The 7,030-nt window shown below is 29.2% G+C and overlaps 1 long non-coding RNA gene across 2 annotated transcripts; it reads left to right on the forward strand.

The window, feature by feature from the left end:
• Positions 1 to 4,959: 4,959 nt before the first annotated feature.
• LOC108564604 lies at positions 4,960 to 6,508 on the forward strand. 2 transcript variants are annotated; one of them, XR_001891159.1, is made up of 4 exons: positions 4,960 to 5,425; positions 5,465 to 5,777; positions 5,836 to 5,989; positions 6,052 to 6,508. It is a non-coding gene; the product is annotated as an uncharacterized LOC108564604 (long non-coding RNA). The 2 variants fall into 2 exon arrangements; XR_001891158.1 differs by having other exon boundaries at positions 5,482 to 5,777.
• The last annotated feature ends 522 nt before the right edge of the window (positions 6,509 to 7,030 follow it).

Genomic DNA, 7,030 nt, shown 5'->3' on the forward strand with positions numbered 1-7,030 from the left:
GTGCTTTTGGATGGGTTGTTCTCTAATTTGTTTGTTTATTGTTGTTTATGTTGTGCTGGTTTCTGTTGTAGGAGTTGTGGTAGGTGTGACTGTACTTCCATTTGTTATTATTGTCTCTGTTGTTGAAGCCAACTTTTTTGACCTCACGCACACGGACTAAACTCTTTTCTTTATCAGTGATATATCATATCATATATACATATTTTTTACATTGGGTCTTTTACAAACAAAATTTGTATAGATATATATCTGTATATTGTGAACTACATTACATTTCAATACTCGGTAAATATAAGTTCTAACATATTTTCTTTTTTTTTTTCACCTCGAACAGTATTTTAGCATTTATAATTTTAATCGGCTTTCTGAAAAGAAAATTTGAAAACAACAATTAATGGATTACATTTTTTCGCTAAAAGTATAAAAATTTGTATAAATTATTCAAATAATCAACATTATACATGTACCTATGTGTTAATAAATTTTTAATATCAAAAGTATTGAAATTTATAAACATATTTTGTGAAATTTTGATAAAATAAAACTAGTTTTATTTTTGCTACATTTCGTACACTACAAATAGTGATTGTGATTTGGAAATAACTAAGTATATATCAACACCATCGATATTAATATACATTATACGTAACAAATATACGTTTGCACACAAATAATTGACCAAGTATAATGGAATATTGTTGTGGCCAAACACTATTATCCAATATTGTTTATTTCATGAACTGTGTATTATTTATATTTGTAAATAATCAATGTGTAATGACTATTCTTAATGACTATTGTTAATCACCATGTAAGGACCATCGTTGTACAAATTCGAAGGACCATTCGATAATGAATACAAATATATATATATATATTAGTACATCATCCTAAATACATAATGATTAGGGAAAGATAAGTACAATCGTCCAAATTCAATCTTTAGAAAAGTACTATTTTCCCTTACTTCCACTATATTAATTCCCTACTATAAGAAGGATGTTTATGTAATACAAAGTTAGTCTTAGTTGGTGAGACGAAGGAAGAACATAGACATAGTTGGAGTGTCGAGGGAAGAATACTTCCTAATTATTAACTTTTAAATAAAAAAAAAGTTTAGTTTCTATTCTATTTAAGATAGTTTACATTTTATTAATTACAATTTTAATATTTTTATTGTATAAGTTATTAATTTAAAGAAAAAACAAAAATGGGTAAGAAAATTTTTCATTATTTTTTTTTCTTTTAATTTTTCTTTCTTTTAATTTTTCTTTATTCTAGAATCTACATTTTTCAATATAGACGATAGAGATGTCGAGTTCACCAGCCTTAAGCCGTGTAATGCCAATTCAATGTTGGTGTATTACACGGATGAATCTGGTAGGCATTTTAACATTGTTACGTGCAGCGACATCGTTGGCAAGAGTAAGATTGTGGACGACGATCGCTTCTTCTTTCAATTTTCCGATGAGCCACGCATATGCACGATAATGTTTACGTCGGGTAATTATTATAGTGTTATTAATGAATTTTTACTATATTTGCTTCGAAAAATTTCAGAGGACAAAACTGTTCTGAGCAATATCTTGGACGACTTGTCGAATGATTTTCACGGAACGCTTAGGCAGATGCGCGACAAAAATTTGTACAGGTCAACGAGTGTTAATCTGAAGACACTTGAAGAAAGGAGAGCGGATAGGATATCAAAATTGGAGTCGAACACGTTCAGTACGTTCACCATTTATCCACTAAAGTCGGAGGATAAACACGGGAATAAGGTTTACCAATTAGGAAAATATAAGACGACGATTTCGGTGGAGTGCATGTATAGAATAGATTGGAGCGACTACAAGGCGGCGACCTTGGCGATCTTGCACGACGTCTTCGATGAAAAAATCTTGGCCACGCACACTCTGACCGGACGGAACAAGAAAAGACTTAAATTCCCAAAGCCCCCGATCGAGGACATCTGTACACTTATCATTAATAAATGCAACGTGTTCAGGGAGGACGTTAGATTTGTGATTGGAAAGAGATGCGAAGCAATTAAGGCGGAATGGATAAAAATGAAGAAATTGTAGAATTTCAACGAATCAATTTCGCTTTTTATTTTTTATGCAAGTTTAAATTTTATTTGTTTGAATAAAAAGCGTATATATATATACATTTTTTAATGAATGTTACGTTTTCTTCTCAATTTTTTAGTCCAATCACATCAATTTATTTAACAAGTTGAGTTTGAATTTGTTACAATATTTTAATTAGATTGATAGGAATAGTTCGAAAACCGATTTTCTCTAATAACAATTAATATAATCCATATTTATCTAGGATTATTTCAATTATGAAATTTTAAGAATTCTTTACATGCCTGTGTGATTTTGTTAGGTAATGAAAAAAGTCACGTTTAATACTAAATTTTGATGAAGTTGTTGATATCTAAAAATGAGGTTGGTGAGAATTTTCAGGTTAATTAATAGTTTCAGACGATATTTATTAAATTTTGTAGAAATTGGTTGAACAATTTATATATTTTTAATTTTAGATTTTTTTTTTAATTATAACTACTTTTAAATTTTCAAATATAGTTTTTTTTTTAATTAGGAGGAATATTATTTTACATTTTCTTTATTGAATTTTAGCTGAAATATGTACAAAATATGAATTTGGTTTCGAATTTTTGATAAAAATGTTAATGAAACAACATAATTTTGAAAATGTTTGTGCAGGGAGGTGCTCTAATTTAGTGTAAGACCCTTTTTTTATTACCCTTCTTATATTACGGAATATAATAAAAATTTATTCCAAAGCTATTAACTACAAAATTTTGCATATAAAAAGAATAGATTTTTGTTTGAGTCAACATTCAAATTTTTGCACAAACTACGTAAAAAGTCTATATTGAACAATTACTCCCTCGGTAGTACTAAAGTTATTTTTTTTAATTTTACAATTTTTTCTATGAAAATATCTAATGTTATTATATTATATTGAAGTGGAAGAAGCAACATAATTTTTAAAATATGTGTGTAGATAGATGCACCAATTCTTATTACACAACTTTTCTTTTATTTCCTTACTCCCTTACTGAATGTCACTTAGTAAGCAAAATTATGTTGTAGAAAGACATAATTTATTATTATTTATTATAAAAATAAAAACTGAAGTTTTCGTGTTTAATTAATTACATTTTTTTGGGTATAATTTGAAAGTAAATGTACGATTAGTTTAATTTTAAAATCGTTGAAATTTATTTTCTTTTACTATAGAGATCAACTTTATCTATTTTTTTTTCCGGTGCTAACTGCGCATATGAAAACGAACGACATTAAAATAAATTTAATTTATTTATAATTGACAAATATTATGTTAGTTTGATTTTCGTTTCTATGATTTCACCTTTTTGTTTTTCGTTTGTTTCAAAATCAAAATATTTCTTGTCATTTGTCTTGTTTCTTGAACTGACAGCAAATATGAGAAAATATCGAGTGAGTACATTCCACTTATTTGTTTTATTTATAAATCGAAATATTTATCCTACTGTAATCCTTTTTATTTTATCGTAGGAATTATCAATAATGAGTTTCTTTTATTTTTATTTAAATAAATTAAAATGTTTATGAGAATTTGTCATTTCCGTAGTAAATTTGAAATATATTAACAAAGCAGGTAAGGAAATTTTACTTATTTTTTTTAAATTTTAATAAATAAAAAATATTTATATTAATTTCGTAGTTCAAATGAATTGAACAAAAAAAAATGGTAATGCAAATTTTGTATTGCATAATACTACCATTAGATTACTACTTAGATTTTGAAATATTGCTGTATTAATCTCTCGATTACAAAATAGCAAATTATTATGATGATACGATTCACAAGATTTCTATTTTCTGAAAATTGAAAAATATTAGTATCTATTATTAAATATTTTGTAACAGTCCACAACTCAATAAATCTAAAAATAGTGTATTAAAAAAAAATAAAAATTACTAATATATTCTTACCCTTACATTCGTTTTTACCTGATTGATACCTAATGTTTAGATATTTCATACGATTCTATTAATTAATTTCTCCAATTTGCAGAAGAAATAAAATAATAAATCAAATAAGGTTTTCACAACAAGTACTTGGGTAGTTGGTATCGAACCTACACAAAAAAAAGGATATTTTGTTGGCCTATTCAATTCAACCCCTGTAATAGCTAACGGAAAACGGAAAGTGATCTGAAGCATATTGGAGAGGTGCAATATTTTCAGTACAATGTATGGATTTTTGGATATACATCCCGGAACTGGACAAGTGTATGTCATTTCTGAATAGTTATATTTGTTTACTATTGTGCAATACAATTTAAATATACACTTACTGGAGTTTACTTGTAGTTCAACTTATTTTAATCCTAAATAAAATTGTAAATAGTCTAAAACAAATTAGTTAAATTTATCCCTCCTTATAGTACTCACAAATGTTCCTTCAATCAGACTGGCAAGCTAAAATAAATTAAATATATCCAATGGCACTTACATAACCTTGGGAATGAAGAGCTAAAAGAAAATCTAACAAGAATTTTATCGTCATCTTACTAATTTAACAATACTCACGAATTAATAGACTAATCGCTAGTAATACAAGTCTTAAGAAAGACTAATAAGTTTAATAATAATTAAACTCTGTTAAAAGTAGTCAAGCAGTCTTGATTCCAAATGTAAATAGTACGAAAACGTTAAAGCAATAAAAACTATTTGAAAGGATAAAGAAATATAGGCAAAATGTATGCGAAAGTTTTTTTATTGTTTTTAATTTCAAATTATTTGGCGCTAATATTTGTTGGTACTTGTGGCGCCGCGATATGTGCTGCCGATGTACTAAGGAACGCCACCGCATGCACTGCAGTGACAGATGACTTGGTTCTCTTGGTGCTCTTGGTAGTGATCAAACTTTTTTTTTACCAGATCCTCAAGTTATTAATTTTCATTTTGTGTCTGATGCATGTTTATCATTATTACAAGTCCTTATGTATACCATATTCTGTGCAATCTCATGAAACAAACTTCATCCAATATTACCAAGACTGCAAATAAAAGGATTGGGATGTAAATAAAAATTGAGGTTAAGAAAATAAAATATTGAAATATGTACTATTCAGAAGAGATGTTTATCTTTGGTAATAATTCAATAAGTCATGAAATGATATAATGCATAATATTAGTGATTTTGTGATGTTTGTCTTTGTTTACTGTTATTTAATGATTGTCAATCTGACAGTACGGACACCAAGAATATCATTCACAAAGGGAGGAGAAAATGGAATTACTTTTGAGTCTATTTATATCATGGTGTTGTCTATAGTGATGTGATGATTTTCTTTATGTATTTCAATAAGATGCTTCATATGATCATCACCCGTTGCCATCAGTCTGTAGGTTTGTTGGTAGTTGGTTTGTTCACATTTGATTAGTTCTTTGAATTTTTAAGCAATTCCTCTGCATTAAGTAAGCATTCAAATATGAAGTGGTTTATGTATCCCTGGCTCATGTACATTGGACTAAGTTGGTGTTTTGGCAAGTTTGGAGTTCGTGAGTCAATCACCGAATTACTGTGCAGTACATAGGGTGCAATGGATTGAAAAGAGTTCTCCTGTTATACTTCTGAGGATATTTTCTTGGACTTGATATATTCTCGTGCTGAGATGTACATGGCATATTTGATTGAACTTGGATTATCTTTCTTTGAGCCATCAGTTTGTGTTAGAGAAGAATTATATAGACATTGTGAGTGGGCATAATTCTCCATATTTTCCTCCAATTCATATTATTATATTTTTTGCAGGTCCATGATGGTCTATAAAATCACACTACCAGGAATTTGTAGTGGTTCACCATTTCAATGAGTGCATCTCAGACAGTTAACATGGATCACATATTCTTGTGATGAGCATGGCTTTAGTTCTGTAGAGGATGATGTGCAGGTTTCTGCGACTTAGGTAGTGGTTCTATATTATTTAGTGTTTGGTTCATCTGGATGTCTAATTCTTTTGTGTTGTAGTGAGATACTCAATAAGCAGGATTGGTAGCGTTTCCCAGGGGTTTCACACCCTACAGAAGGGTTTCCACCAGATCGCAAATCTGAAAGTTGAATGTTAATATGCCGAAAATTGCATTTCTAGATGACTTGTACTAGTCGGCTAGCTTTTTGAACTCCCCTATCTTTTGAGGAAATGAGCCGGTAGTCTTGCTGATTGTATTGCGGAGTCTCGTCATGTCGACGTTATCAAAATTCTTAATATCCTAGGAGTTTGTCTATTCTATTTCGAATATTCATCTATTTGAAATTCTTTGGAGCTGAACTCCATTTCCAATTATCTCGCCTTCTGGATGGTCGTGATCTACAATGAAGATGGTGTTTCCTGTTTTGATATTGCTGCAATAATTGTTGTGAAATGTGCTAAGACCGCTATCTAAAAGAAATGTTGAGATGAGTCAAATAAACCGTACTAAACAGATATTTTTGCTAATTTTACCCGAAACAAATAATTTAATTTTTATTCAAAATATATGTCGTCACTATTTTTATCAAATGCATCTTGTGATCTGAAATTCATTTGTTATGGACTCGACAAAAGAAAACTATGATCTCATAATTTATTTTCTATGACTGCTTCTTAAAGCTGCAAAGATGTCGATGTATGCAACCACACTTACATACAATATTCAAACAGAATAGAATTTTGTGATCGAATTTTTTTAGATTCATTTGTTATGGACTCGACAAAAGAAAACTGATCTCATACTTGATTTTCTATGACTGTTTCTTAGAGCTGCAAAAGATGTGTATGTATGCAACCACACTTGCAAAATTCAAGCATAGAAATAACGAGGAGTAGCGAGAACCACCAGAACGAATAAAGAAGTTGAAGAGTGAACCAGTATAACACACAACATTTATTACAATTTAGCGTTATCAAGTCTTATCAATTATAACATCCAACAATACAACAAAATATAGGTGACGATGCTAATACGAA

This window comes from Nicrophorus vespilloides, unplaced genomic scaffold, assembly GCF_001412225.1.
Source record: "Nicrophorus vespilloides isolate i.1.1-1 unplaced genomic scaffold, Nicve_v1.0, whole genome shotgun sequence".
In the NCBI taxonomy this organism is placed as follows: Eukaryota; Metazoa; Arthropoda; class Insecta; order Coleoptera; family Silphidae; genus Nicrophorus; species Nicrophorus vespilloides.